The sequence below is a fragment of the Sesamum indicum genome, linkage group LG13, assembly GCF_000512975.1.
Source record: "Sesamum indicum cultivar Zhongzhi No. 13 linkage group LG13, S_indicum_v1.0, whole genome shotgun sequence".
Classification (NCBI taxonomy): domain Eukaryota; kingdom Viridiplantae; phylum Streptophyta; class Magnoliopsida; order Lamiales; family Pedaliaceae; genus Sesamum; species Sesamum indicum.
Genome location: NC_026157.1, coordinates 2,871,060 through 2,884,562, shown reverse-complemented (window position 1 = coordinate 2,884,562; position 13,503 = coordinate 2,871,060). Strand labels below are relative to the sequence as shown.

At 30.0% G+C, this 13,503-nt stretch overlaps 1 pseudogene; it reads right to left on the bottom strand.

Moving 5' to 3' along the window:
* On the bottom strand, window positions 3,550–5,700 carry LOC105176206 (annotated as a pseudogene).

Here is a 13,503-nt window from a genome sequence, read left to right as displayed (position 1 = left end):
CAAAAGCATTATTTATATTTCAACAATAACATTGAATAGCTTTTAGTTATTTTATTGATTGCAAATTCATAATAATTTCGTAATATGTTTTGGTGATATCATTATGATTAAGAAAACATATATAGTTACTTCATTCATTTTAACATGAATAAGACCCATATTAAATTTAATTATTTTGGGTAGATAAGTAAGGTCCAACGAGTATGGTGTGGGTAAGGTAAATAAAAAACCATTATGGGTATTTTTTGAGTAGAGTGATGCCCCCCATTGACAAGTTTAGATCGCCCAACATGTATTGGATGGGTAGGGTATAACATTAATACATCAATAAATTGATCAGTACATTAGGTTAATAATAAATTCACATAAAGTAATATAAAAATCTACCATAAACTCACATTAGGGTAGGCGCTTTACAATTAAAAGAGTGTCTATTTGAGTTCTGATAACATTCGCATAGATATATAACTACTTTCGTAGTATTTTAGTGTTTAAGTGGGCGAAGTATTGTACGATGTAACTTTATATGAGTCTCACAATTTGTCTTGAAAAAATATCTTATTAGAGAGAGGAGGTACTGAGAGCATAAACGATTTAAAATTTTTATTGGCAACCAATGTAAACCGTGTATCTACGTTAAATTTCTTATTTATTCATCATCTTTGAATATACTCTTTGATTTGGGACATTGTTATAGTTTATTATTTGTTGCCATTCATATTCATTAATTATTATTTTCATGTAATATTATAATAATTATTATTATTATTGGGGTAAATTGCATAAAAATTCCTTGTATTTTTAAAATTTAGCTAAAAACTCCCTATGTAAGAAAATAGGCAGAAAAACCCAATATTTTTCAAAATGTTGCATACTCTCCCCCTCCGTTAGGTAAACCCTTACGGCGTTAATTTTTGGCTGAATTGCCCGTTATATTCTTCTTATATCAATCATTGATCTTCAATTGTAAAAAATGAATGGTCCAAATTTTAAGTAATTTAAATATATTTTTTATTTATGTATACTATACATGCATTATATATAATATAATATATATAACTATATAACTTATATGTAAAAAGTATAATAAATAAATAAATATATATATATATATCTAGGCGGCAACGGAGCATAGGGCGACGGGCGAGGTCGCCCGTGGTTGCCCAGAGAAAAAAGGCGACCTTCGTCGTCGGCATTCTAAAAAAAATCTATTTTTTAAAGTAAAATAGAGTAATTTATTTTTTTCAAATTTTAATATTAAATAATTGATATATTATTTATAATAAATAATATAACTTAAAATAATTAATATTAATTTTTTGATATTTGATTAGTACTATTTATAAATAAATAAAATATATTTAAATTAATAATAATTTGATTGAGTTAATAATATATAATTATTATAAGTGTCTTTTGTATGCATATAATTTTCTAATTTGAAAAATAAATTTTTAGTATATTAAATTATAAATTTTAATTTTTAATAAATCATATACTTTTTAGGTATGTTATATTAAATTAATATATTTCACAAAGAAATAAGATTTATTGTAATATATTTGGACTCGATAAATTATTTTAATTATTTAAATATATTTAAATAAAATAATAGTATTAATAAACTAATTTAAAATATATTTATAATGTGAAAAATGGGTAAAATGGACATTATACATTTAAAGTAATTCATAAAAAGGAAAAAAATGAAGCCCACTCGCACAATAAGCAAGTGTCACATACTCTTCATTAGTTTCTAACATATAGGGTTTTTTTTACTGTATGTTATAAAATACAAGGGGTTATTTGTTAATTTTTTTATATAGGGGTTTTTAGTTAAATTATAGAAATACAGGGTTTTTTGTTTTTATTTTTATTTTTTGCAATTTACCCTTATTATTATTTAAAAAAAAGTGATGTGCCATTTATGAGGCATTGACCTGAGGCGCAATTTGCATCCGGAGGATACGGCTGACGCTCACGGGGAATTCCTCTCAAATCCTCCAACCAGAAATTGGGAGAGTCACGTGGAATTCTGTCTAAGGCAAGCAACATTTGTTTGTCCCAAATTGGACAAATCCTGAAACCTTAACCAACAATGAAGCTTTCTCATTTGACAATTGCTTGCTCAAATCCAATCTCGTGGGACTCATGCCTTGATTCCTTTCAATCTTCTCTTAATATAAATTTTGAGTTTGAGTTCCACTTGCCACAACATATGTTTGTTTGGATTAATTATTGCAATTGTATTATATATTAAATTAATATATTTTTAATCAAATACGTATAAATAATTATATTTTTATTTTAATTATTACTTTAAAATTTGAAAATTAAAAATAAAACATAAACAAACAGGTACAAATTTACCATAATGTATGATGAAATTGATTGTTTTTATTGGAGAAAAGAAAAACAAAAAAAAAAAGAGCAAAGAAAACAGCACAGTCCAAATGTGAAAGTGTAATTACAACATTCGACCTAAAAAATTTCGTAGTCAAACGAACCATATCGAATGAGGTCCCATTATTCACCGTCCTCAGCCAACCAAACCAGTGCTTATATAAAGTGGAATCGAATCGAACATAGGCAACACATGCCATTGAGGTACTCTACAATTCTTAAGACACAGAAGCTGTATTTTGTAGCAAAACAAATCAACCATGAAAGCCTCTAACTTAGCACCAATGCTTCTTCTGATGATGCTTGTTTGCTCGGATCATAGTCCCGTAGAGTCCAGAGTTCTTCGTGCAACTTCTGCTGCAAAGGTTGCTGTCTCCACGACCAAATTTGTGAAGCCGTCTTCAAATGTGAGCTTATATAATGAGATGGAAGGGCGCCGTCTCAATGATGTGCCCCATGTGTTTACTCAATCTTCGGGGCCAGACGGCAGGGGCAGCGGCCACAGGTGAAGAGATGCAGCAATATGTTTTGCTCTGTTGTTGTCTCACCATACGATATGTCTAGCAACTTAACTTAAAGATGCTATAGGAATTGATTAATTTTTTTGGTAAAGTCCGAGGTCTTCTTTGGAAACATTTATGTTTGGATTTTATTAGTGGTTTTAATTCATTTAAAAATTTTAATGAGAGTAGTAAAACGATGATGGTGAGGTATTAGGATGTCTTTATCCACATTTTTGGGATATTATATTTTTTACAGAGATCTTATTGATTATCTGTTTGGAAATTCATACAGTGTACTTTACACTGAGTGCTTCTAATGTAACCATATTTGAAACATTTGGACAACGTGGCCATATTTGAAGCACCGGATGTAGGAAAACATTCATTGATGTATTAAAATTCCAATTTTACTTGGAGTTTCGATGTCATAAGTTCAAATTCTATGGGCACATTTTGCACAACTATGTGTTAATCACTCTTGGGCCAATCAGACCTATACTAGCTTATGTGGATTGTATTCGACTTTTTATGATGCTTCATTATTGAAATGAGTACTTGTATTGGTTGTTTAATAATATATATAAAAAAAAAGCATATATTACCATCAATCAAGAAAATACATATAAGCATGCTGAGGTAATAATAAGACAATGAGAAACTTTGTTAATTAATAGCCTAAAGGGACAGAACAAAACCATCTCTCATCACAATCTTCTGTTTCAATTGGCAAAACTCTTGTTTCTTTTGTTGCTATGAGAGAGTAGTTGGGTGATCAAAGTTGGTTGTAATGATGGGCTTTTGGTTTGATTCGGACCCGTGTGGCCCGACCCATTTTCACTCTCTTTCAAATTGATCATCATTACAATACAAGAGATCATCGATCAGACGGCCATCCTCTTTCCTCCTTAATCCTCTCTAAAACCCCATCAAGAGCAATGTCAAAAGCATCCTCAAACTTCCCGTTTCCCATCCTATAAACTATCCTCGGAATTGTCTCAATCACTCTCTCTCTCTTCCGCTTGATCTCCTCTTTGCTATACCTCATTAGAACTTGCTTTATTGAAATACTCCCATTCCTCACTGCCTCGTGGTCTATGTACACCGAGTAGCTCTCCGGTTCACCCGGCAAGAACCACTCGTACTGGTCGTAGGCCGTCCTCTTCCAGAAAAACACCGGCACCGAACCGGCCACCATGCAGTCGAAAACCGACCTCCGGGTGAAGCTATCCCCTCTTGGCTGCAGGCAAAACTCCGACCCTAAAAGGGCTTCTAGTATCACCGACGAGTCGGTGGAGCACTGAGCCGTGGCGCAGTCCACGACCCGGCAAGAACCCGGTTCGTTGTAACAGTAATTCAGCAGAAGCCCTCGGAAATCATTGTTGACCCAGCTGCGAGTCGCGCCGATGAAAGTGAAGAGGCTGGGTCGATTGTAATTACGCGCGAAGTTCTGCCATTGGTTGAGGATTTCTCTCGTCTTGGGGTGGAATCCGGTGGGGTAAGGTACACTGACGTCGCGATCATCTCCCGGGGCCTTCTCTATGATGAAACGGGTGACTTTCTGCATCGCCGGCATGTTGAGGAAGGTGGATCCCCAGATTTGTCCCGGATCGGTTAGCCGCCGGAAATCCCATGTGATTCGGCCTATGGTCATGAAATGATCAGAACCGTTCAATTTCTTCCAGTACTTGTGTTTCTTCACCCACTGCAGCATCATCTCGCAATGCCAGTCACGTTTGGAGGTGTCGTTCACCCATAAGTACTTCCCCACGGCGAGTCCAGCGTAAAACGGAATGTAGAACGCCGCAGCCGATTCCGGCTCCAGTGTCCGGCATTTATGCTGCAAAATACGCTGGTGAAATATTAACTCTAAACTGAACTGGTTGGTCCGGTACCACGATTTAGAGAGATTTCCCGGCAAGACGCGGCGGAGCTCGGTGGCGGGTCGATGCCGCACTGCCAGTTCCAGGGACTTAGGTCAGTGCAGTTATGCAATGGCAAATCTCTGTTGAACATGGAAGGAAGATCGTAGACGTACACTCTGCCGGAGGGGCATTCTTCATCGTAAGAAACCGATGCGGGCTTATCTCCAGTGGCGGTGGACACAACGGGATCTCGGACGACGGCGGGGAAACAGGGCGGCGAATTGCGGGCGATGGAGATGACGAGAACTTGGATGAAGAGAAAAATGAGGAATAGGCAGAAACGAGGGTGTGAGGAAATGTGGGTCTTCACGAAATCGAGGGTATGTAGAGGTTTCTTCTGAGATTGAACCTCCGGCGGCGGGGAGTGAAGAGAAAGCATAATTCAACTGAACAGAACAGAACAGAACAAACAACAAACAGTGTTTGATTGGACGAGGAGGAGAAAGAAGAAGAAAAAGAGGAGGATGAAGCTATGAAGAGAAAAGTGTGAATTTACAGTGTATGGTACCTGTTCAAGATTACTGAGCACCGACAGCCATAGCCACAGCCACAGGCGACAACGTGGGGTGTTTTATTTCGTTTCAGTTCAATCTGATTGGAGAAATGAATTGTATGGAGCCGACTGCTGAAAGTGTGATGAAAATTGGAAGAAAATCTGTTGTAAGAAGGCATTTATGTGGGAGAGGAAATGGCAGTGTAATACGTGTTTGGTAAGAGAAATAGGAGTGAAAGTGAATCACGCATATGCTATACCATACTGGTCATAATCGGGAATTCCCTGATTTTGGTTCGGAGAGTATTTGGGAGGTTTTCGTATCTGCTTTTAATAAAGTGAAAACTGCATGGATGCTAATTACATTATTAGACAAAAAGTTGAGACGTTTATTTACTTTGTGATTGCAGATTTTTAAGAAAAATCAAACTTGATTCTAATAAATTTTTTTTACAATATATAATCAATAAAAGCCAATCTAGATTGAATTTTTTATTGTAATTATTATTATTTTTTATTTTATTTAAGATATATACGATATATATATAAAAATTACGTTATTAATTTTATATGATAAAAAAATTTATACACGTGAATGAAGATGCAATAAGAATTTCAATAGAAAATCCAATATGATTTATATTAGAGATCATCTATCACATTTTGATATCGCATATTAATACTAAATTGATGTATTTTTTTTAATTAAATATATCATGCACATATTAATATAATATATTAAGGTGGAACAAAAAATTCTAGCTACGATCCTTTTCACCATGATTCAATTATGAAAAAGGTCTTATGAATTAAAATACTTGTACAACATGAGCAAAATATGAATCAAATCTTGTAATTGATATCCACATAAATTTATACAAGTACCATGCCTCTTTTAAAAAAAATTAATAAAACTCTGCTTTAATGGTAAGATTCAACTGATATTTATTCATTTAATAAAAGAAATTTAGATTCTAGTTTTATTTTCATGTAGACATTTGCCCACTTTCATAATAATTTATCGTTGTTTGTCTGTTATTATTATTTTGTTATATTTCAATAATAATTTAAGGATAAATTATATTTTGCCATTTAAACTCTATCCATTTTTACATTTTATCATCTACTCATTAATTTGTGTCAATTTTGCGAAATTCGCACTTGATATATATGATCGTTTTTTAATCAATTTTCTGGCGAAAAAAATACCGCATGCACTGCACATACGATATTTAAGGGCAATGTATGGTAAAACCTCACATTTTATGTTTTTTCCTAAAAAAAACTTTCATAAAAAAATGATCTAATATTGCAAAGTGTAAATTTTGAAATAGCAAATTGACACAAAAAAGAGTTCAGATGATAAAGTATAAAATCGAACATAAATTGATGATAAAATGTAATTTATCCATATTTTAATATGAAATCACTTATGCGTTTAATTAATTTATAATATCTTAAAAATAGTCTTTTATAAAAATAAGACTAAAAGCCCCCTTTTTTTTTCCCCCTTTTTTTGGTAAATGGCCATAAAGTTCTTCAAAGGGATGCATTGATTAAGGCATTACGCAATTCACGGGAATGGAAAAGCCAAACACTGTGGCGTTTCGTCAAGTACGACTAATATGTGTCGCATTTTGATTTGACAATGTAAGTAATTGACGAGTCAATAAATGCTGGATAAGCGCTTTAATGTGTGAGGGTCCTGGATGGAACATCGAAGCTGTCGGCTCATATTGTTATTACAGTACTTGATATTCATTTACACCACAAAATCATATGTTTCTAATACATTCTTAAATTATAGGTCTGAAATTCTAATGTTATTGATTAAAATACACCTTTTTTCTTAATATTTTTGGGATCTTTTTCTCTTGATATCTTTTTTTTTTTCTCTTGATACCGTTCCAATAGCAAGAGTCTATCCGCACTAGTAAAGAGGACCGGGCTCTTTTAAGTCCCAACCATAGGACGACGAACGCTATAAAAGGGGTTCTTCTCCCTCTGGTATACGAGAACATTTGCTTAGCATCCGCACGCATCAACATATTCTTCAAACACTTCCGCACTTCTTTTACCACTCATTGTTACGCTTTTTATTTAAATTATCATTTTTGTAGTTATTAATTTCAGAATCGAGTTGTTAATGTGCTTTTTGCAGGGTTCACGTTCATAGACTTGTAAAAACTTAGGCCAAAGACTTAAAATTGGACTCACCTGATGAATAATTTTTTGGTTCACATCAGTAACATTATTTTTATATATAATTTTGTACTATTTTTATTATTTTGATTATTAAAAGTTTATCAAAATTTTGATTTCAATTTTACCGAATAAACACATCGGTTGTTATGTTTTTGCTTGAATGACACAATCACATTTTGTCTTCAGTGAACTATACAAATCAGTACTGGGCCATGGCCCTCACGGTGGGCCTTGAAGTGCCATCAATTCAAAATACTGCTTTTTTTTTTTATAATTAATATATTCATCTGTACTATTATAAAAATAAAAAAAAATTATTGTATCAATTTTTGAATACTCAAATTTATTTTTTATTTTATTTCTTCCCTTTAAATTTTTTTGGCCGGATTATAATTTCAATATTTTTTCAATAACATCACAATTATATTTTTTCTCTTAACTAGCTACTACTCCACATTTCTTTCTCACCTTACTTCTTTACATTTATAGTTAAAATCAATTTATGGGTGTTTAGTTAACTTTATAAGGTTGGCAAAATATTTTATAAGATGTTTAAGACGTACATTAAAATAAGAGGGAGTATCTATAATTTTTTGAATAACAAAAAAATATTTTAATATAATTATATATATCAAACTTCATTGGAGATGGCTATAAATCAAATTAAATTATAAAAATGAGAAAAAGGAGCCTACAATTATGATCATTAGGCTGCAAAATTTATCTAGAGTTGAGAAAATTAAATGATCCATGTGATTTGCAATTGATACTTAATGAACTCAGCTAGCAGAACAATTTGCTGAATTATATATAATATGGAGCCAGTTTATGTAGTACATTATTCCTAGAGCAGCTAACATGACAAATCAACAAGTTACATTTGGATCCACCAATTTGAAATTATGAATTTCAGCTCCTTATTAATAATTCTTTTGCATTTCTTTAGGTAATATTAAGTGCAATGAATTTTAAATTCTTCATCTTCAGATTTAAATTATATTCTTTTTTTAATATTATTGAATTTCAATTAATATAGAGTCATTTGAAATTTTTTCTTCAAATTCTTCTCTCAAATTCAAATGTAACACAAAAGAATAAGAGTGTACAATAGATTTAATGTCAGTACATTAAAAGGCCTACGTAAGACATAACAATTTGCTACCTATGCGGCCGTCTAATAATTGAAGTTGAAGTCTTCTCAATTTTTCTATATATATAAAAAAAAAAAGGGTTTCGACCAAAGTTAATCATATTTCCGCATGGAAACTATTCCAAGGATTAGTGAAGGTAGGATTAAAAAACGTTTCTCTTTGAATGCCCTCCCACTTTATCCGTACATGCTTAAAAGAATGTTTCTAATTAATTGAATAATGAATATAATAAAAAAATATTACTTTATCTTTTTAGGACATTTAAAAAAATATTTGAATTTTGATTATTTTTTTAAATTTCAAAAAATAAAATTTTTGTCATACTTTTATAATTTTTATAAACAATTAAACTCTCTCTCTCTTAATTAAATATCTCTTTTAAACTTCTACCTTATATGAATGTGGAAAAAAGATATTCCATAATAATTTTTATTTAAAATTATATTTCAAGAAATGGGCAAAAAATTTTTTTAATCTCATAAAATAAGGGCATAATTTATTTTTAGTACCATAATTATGATATGTGACTCTTTTAGTCGCATAAAACTCAAAATCACGCATTTTTTGTTCAAAAAAATAATATTTTGGGTTTTTTTAGTCCCAAAATTATAATATTTTTTTAATTTCAAATAATATCTTTTAGTCCCAAAACCACAAAGCACGTGACTTTTTGGGACTAAAAATACATGATTATGAGTTTTATAGGACTAAAAGCGACACTTGTCATAGTTATGGTACTAAAATAAATTCTACCCCTATTCTTTTATAAAATTAATTACCATTTTATTTCTCATCCAACCCAACCCAATCCAATCATATTATAAAAGTTGGTAACACTATCTTGTCTTAAATAAAATTCCGAACATTATCAAACAACACTAAGAAAAAAGAATGGGTCTAGGCCCAATCCAACCTAACCTTAAAAATTGGGTCCAAAACAATAAATTTGGGCTCACGGATCCATTGGATCTTGAGGGAATTGAACACCGTTTTGAGTATTATTTAATTAATTGAATGTACACATTCAGTGCATATGCATAAAAAAATATACTAGGATGGATATTTAAGGGTATAATTAGTATTTCAATATCCAATATTGCATTATCGCAAACGGCTATTTGAGAGTGAGAAACAACATATTTCTCTTTTATATTAGTTCAGAGGGGATTTATAATTTTTCAAACAATGAGAGAGTATCTATAATTATGCCAATCTCAGGAAATGACATTGTAATTTACCCAAAAACAATAACGATCTAATTACCTGAATATACCATGGTTTACAACTCCTATTTGGGTTTTGAACTGGGTTGGATTGATTATGAAAATATTATTATTTAAATTAGATTGTTCAGGCCTAATTAACCAACCAATCACATAATAGATATAGGCATAGTGATATATCCACTCCCAACCTGGTCTATTTACAATATTATCTGTGCATTTTAAAAATACACCCACAAATAACGTTAACGTACTTTACATAAATCACTCTTGTTTTCTTGAAAAATTATACGCACACTTTTTAGAAATGTCAACAATATTATATAAACTATCCTTACTTTTTAACTATGATTTCTGTAATTGTGCAAAAAAAAACAGATATGTGGTTTGTGTATGTAAATTATAAATCAAAAAGTGTAGTTAACATCTGGAAAGAAAATAAAAGGAAAATAACACCCTTAATCATTAATTTACCAGAAGCTGGACCAAATTGTTTGTACCTTATTTACAAAGGACATCCAATTTCTCCGTATGTTTGGCCGAAAAGAGACAAATTCCAAAACATTTATTCCCATGTGGTAAACATCGGATTGGTTGATTGATTGTCTGATTATAAATTATATATTTTCTTCTAAAGTGAATATATATATATATATATCAACAAAATTAGTTCAGGACTAGACAAGACAACTGAAATTAGGGTTTGTCTCAATAAGGAAACATTAGGTGCTTACGACGACTTTTCTGCACATTGTTATTTTCAATCTCGTGATTATCATTCAAATATCTTATCTTCTAGTCTGCGTTTTTGAAGGGGTAAAAATGAAAATGTTAATAATAGCAACATATTTAGCAACTGAAACTATATATAATATATATAAAAGTAAATTATATTTTGCCATTCAAATTATATCAATTTTTATATTTTGTTATATAAATCTTTTTTATATTAATTTATCATTTTAACTTTATAAAATTTGCTCTTGCCACATATGACATTTCGTTGGTAATGTGATGTTTTTCAGGTAAAAAACTGATAAGAAAAATAATCATATATGAAAAAGTGCAAATTTTACAAAGTTGAAATTATAAATTGACACAATAAAATTTTATATCGCAAAGTGTAAAAATGGGTACATTTCAAATATCAAATATAATTTATCCTAAAAAAAAGATTATTTTCAACATAAATAATCACGGTTTAAAAACATGATAAATCTTAATTTCTATCATGGTTAAATAAAATCAATGCAAAAATAATATTTTATCATGATTAATCAAAATTTGACGTGATGTTTAGTTGCAACTAATGTTTTGCCTAAGCCAACAGAAATAACCGTTAATAGTCGTTCCACAATCGTGATTAATTAATCTGCACTCATCAAAAAAGTTTCATTTTAGTGTCAATTAACTATGACAAATAATCATTTCTTTTCATGTGGTATTTACTAAATAGTAATAATTTTTTTGTTGTGTTGCCATAATATTATCACAAATTTAGCATTACCTTAAATTGTGTTTAGATTATCATATGTAATTATTAGTAACTCATATACAACAAACTATTTAATTTTATTATACATGCGTCACTTATTATTTATAGTGAAATTTTGTCGTTACAATCCCATCCACGTAGAATGGAACCACTTAATTTTTCTTCTAAACCAACCTTATATAGGTACAAAAATATGATGCCTTTTACAGAAAAATGTTGGAGCATACAGTTTGACACAATATTATATTTGAGTTTTCTGATCGTAAATATAATTTTATTGTTACGGGTAAAATAATAATCCTATTATATTTTACAATATTCTAACTATTATTAATAATTTATGAATGAGATCTTATTATAATTTACCTGCAATGAAGAATTTCTCTTAGAAATTGATCATCTTAAGCAATTGTTAATATATACATGTAGGTAATTTGCATATTGCAAAGAATATTTATATGGATGGATGTATTTATTCAACGAAATAATATTGTAGATAATAAATATAATTTTTTAAATTATAAAAAAATTAGAAATTATTACACCAAATTAAAAAAAAAAAACAAACAGTGTAATTATCCCAACAAGTTAACACCAAACTAATATCTTATAGAAGATCTAAAACGTAAGTGATGAGGCGAATTTGATTACGTAATCAGCAATACGTTGACTCATGTATGTATCCCACGCGTGCTCGGTTGCCATAGTCAAATTTCACTGCTTGAACCCTTCAAATGTTTTACCTTAATTATTAAGGTTAATATTGAAGTTTTACGATTAAGTTCAAAATCATCAATTCGAATTTTACAAAATATGTAGGTATCTATGTTTATTCAGCGTATTGAGATAAATTATTATAATTAATTTACCATCGTTAATTATTAAAAAAAAAAAAGAGAAAAAGAAAGCATTCAATAGCTTTCGATATTCAGAAGGTGTTTGGATAAATTTAAAACTTTATAAATTCATATATATTTTATAAATATTTCTTTAGATTTGCACACAATATTTTAAATTTTTAAGAGAAAATTACTAAACTGTTTAGATAATAATAAATTATGAAGCTTATAACATATTACTGGCATTAAATTTGCAATTAATTTCAAGAAAATAACTAATTTGTTTAAAAAAAAAGAGTTGGGAAATTTATATATTTTTATCTTAAGGAGCTTATAAATTTCTGACATTTTATTTTTTGCTTCTTATAATCTCTTGTTCTTTAAACTATTAATTATCAAATATTTTATAAGATATTTTAAAAGACTTATAAGCTCACCAAACATGGTGTTAATTTCATGGTGTGTTTTTCTGTATAGGAAATTAACTTATTGTTTAGACCAAGTATGAGTCACTGGGTTTGATCATTTTATTTATTCATTTCTTTTGATTGTATCTTGACATTATAGAGGTATTCAGTCAATAGTTTGATTTCTTTGAATTATATTATTGTATTTAATTAATATTTGCTATTTCAATATATTAACAAATATAGTTTCCTTTTGAAGTGAAGCAGTGAACTATTTTTTTTTTTTTTAATAAGTCGACTACAATGATCAATATCTAACAACAATAAAATAATCGAGATATACTATTAAAGTAGGACTATATATATTATTAAAGTAGAAACATTCCACATGTTGGTGGGGTTCAAACCCACAGTTTTAGACTCACAGGGCCTCAACTTCGCCAATTAAGTTAGACCTCATCGACAATAAATAGTATTTATAAACTGAATGTTTATCAAAATGAGATAAAAATTTAAAAAAAATTGTTATAATATAAAATCATTTAAAAAAAAAAACTTCAAATTATGATAATGTTAGAAGTTTGAAATTAGGGGCTCCAGTTCTTACGCAAGGACATTGACTTGGTAAGTTTTAGGTGGCAATGTTTGTCTCGTACATCGAATGAACAGATCCAGTCATATTTTTGTTGCGTCCATTGACTGGAAAAAAACAGTACAATATTATATATATATATATATATATATATATATTTACTTAGATTTATTTGAAAAAGAATAATAATTAATTTGATCACGTAATTTCTATCTTAAGACTCCCCTAAACATTGAACAATGTTGTCGTGGTGATGATGGTTGTAATGAA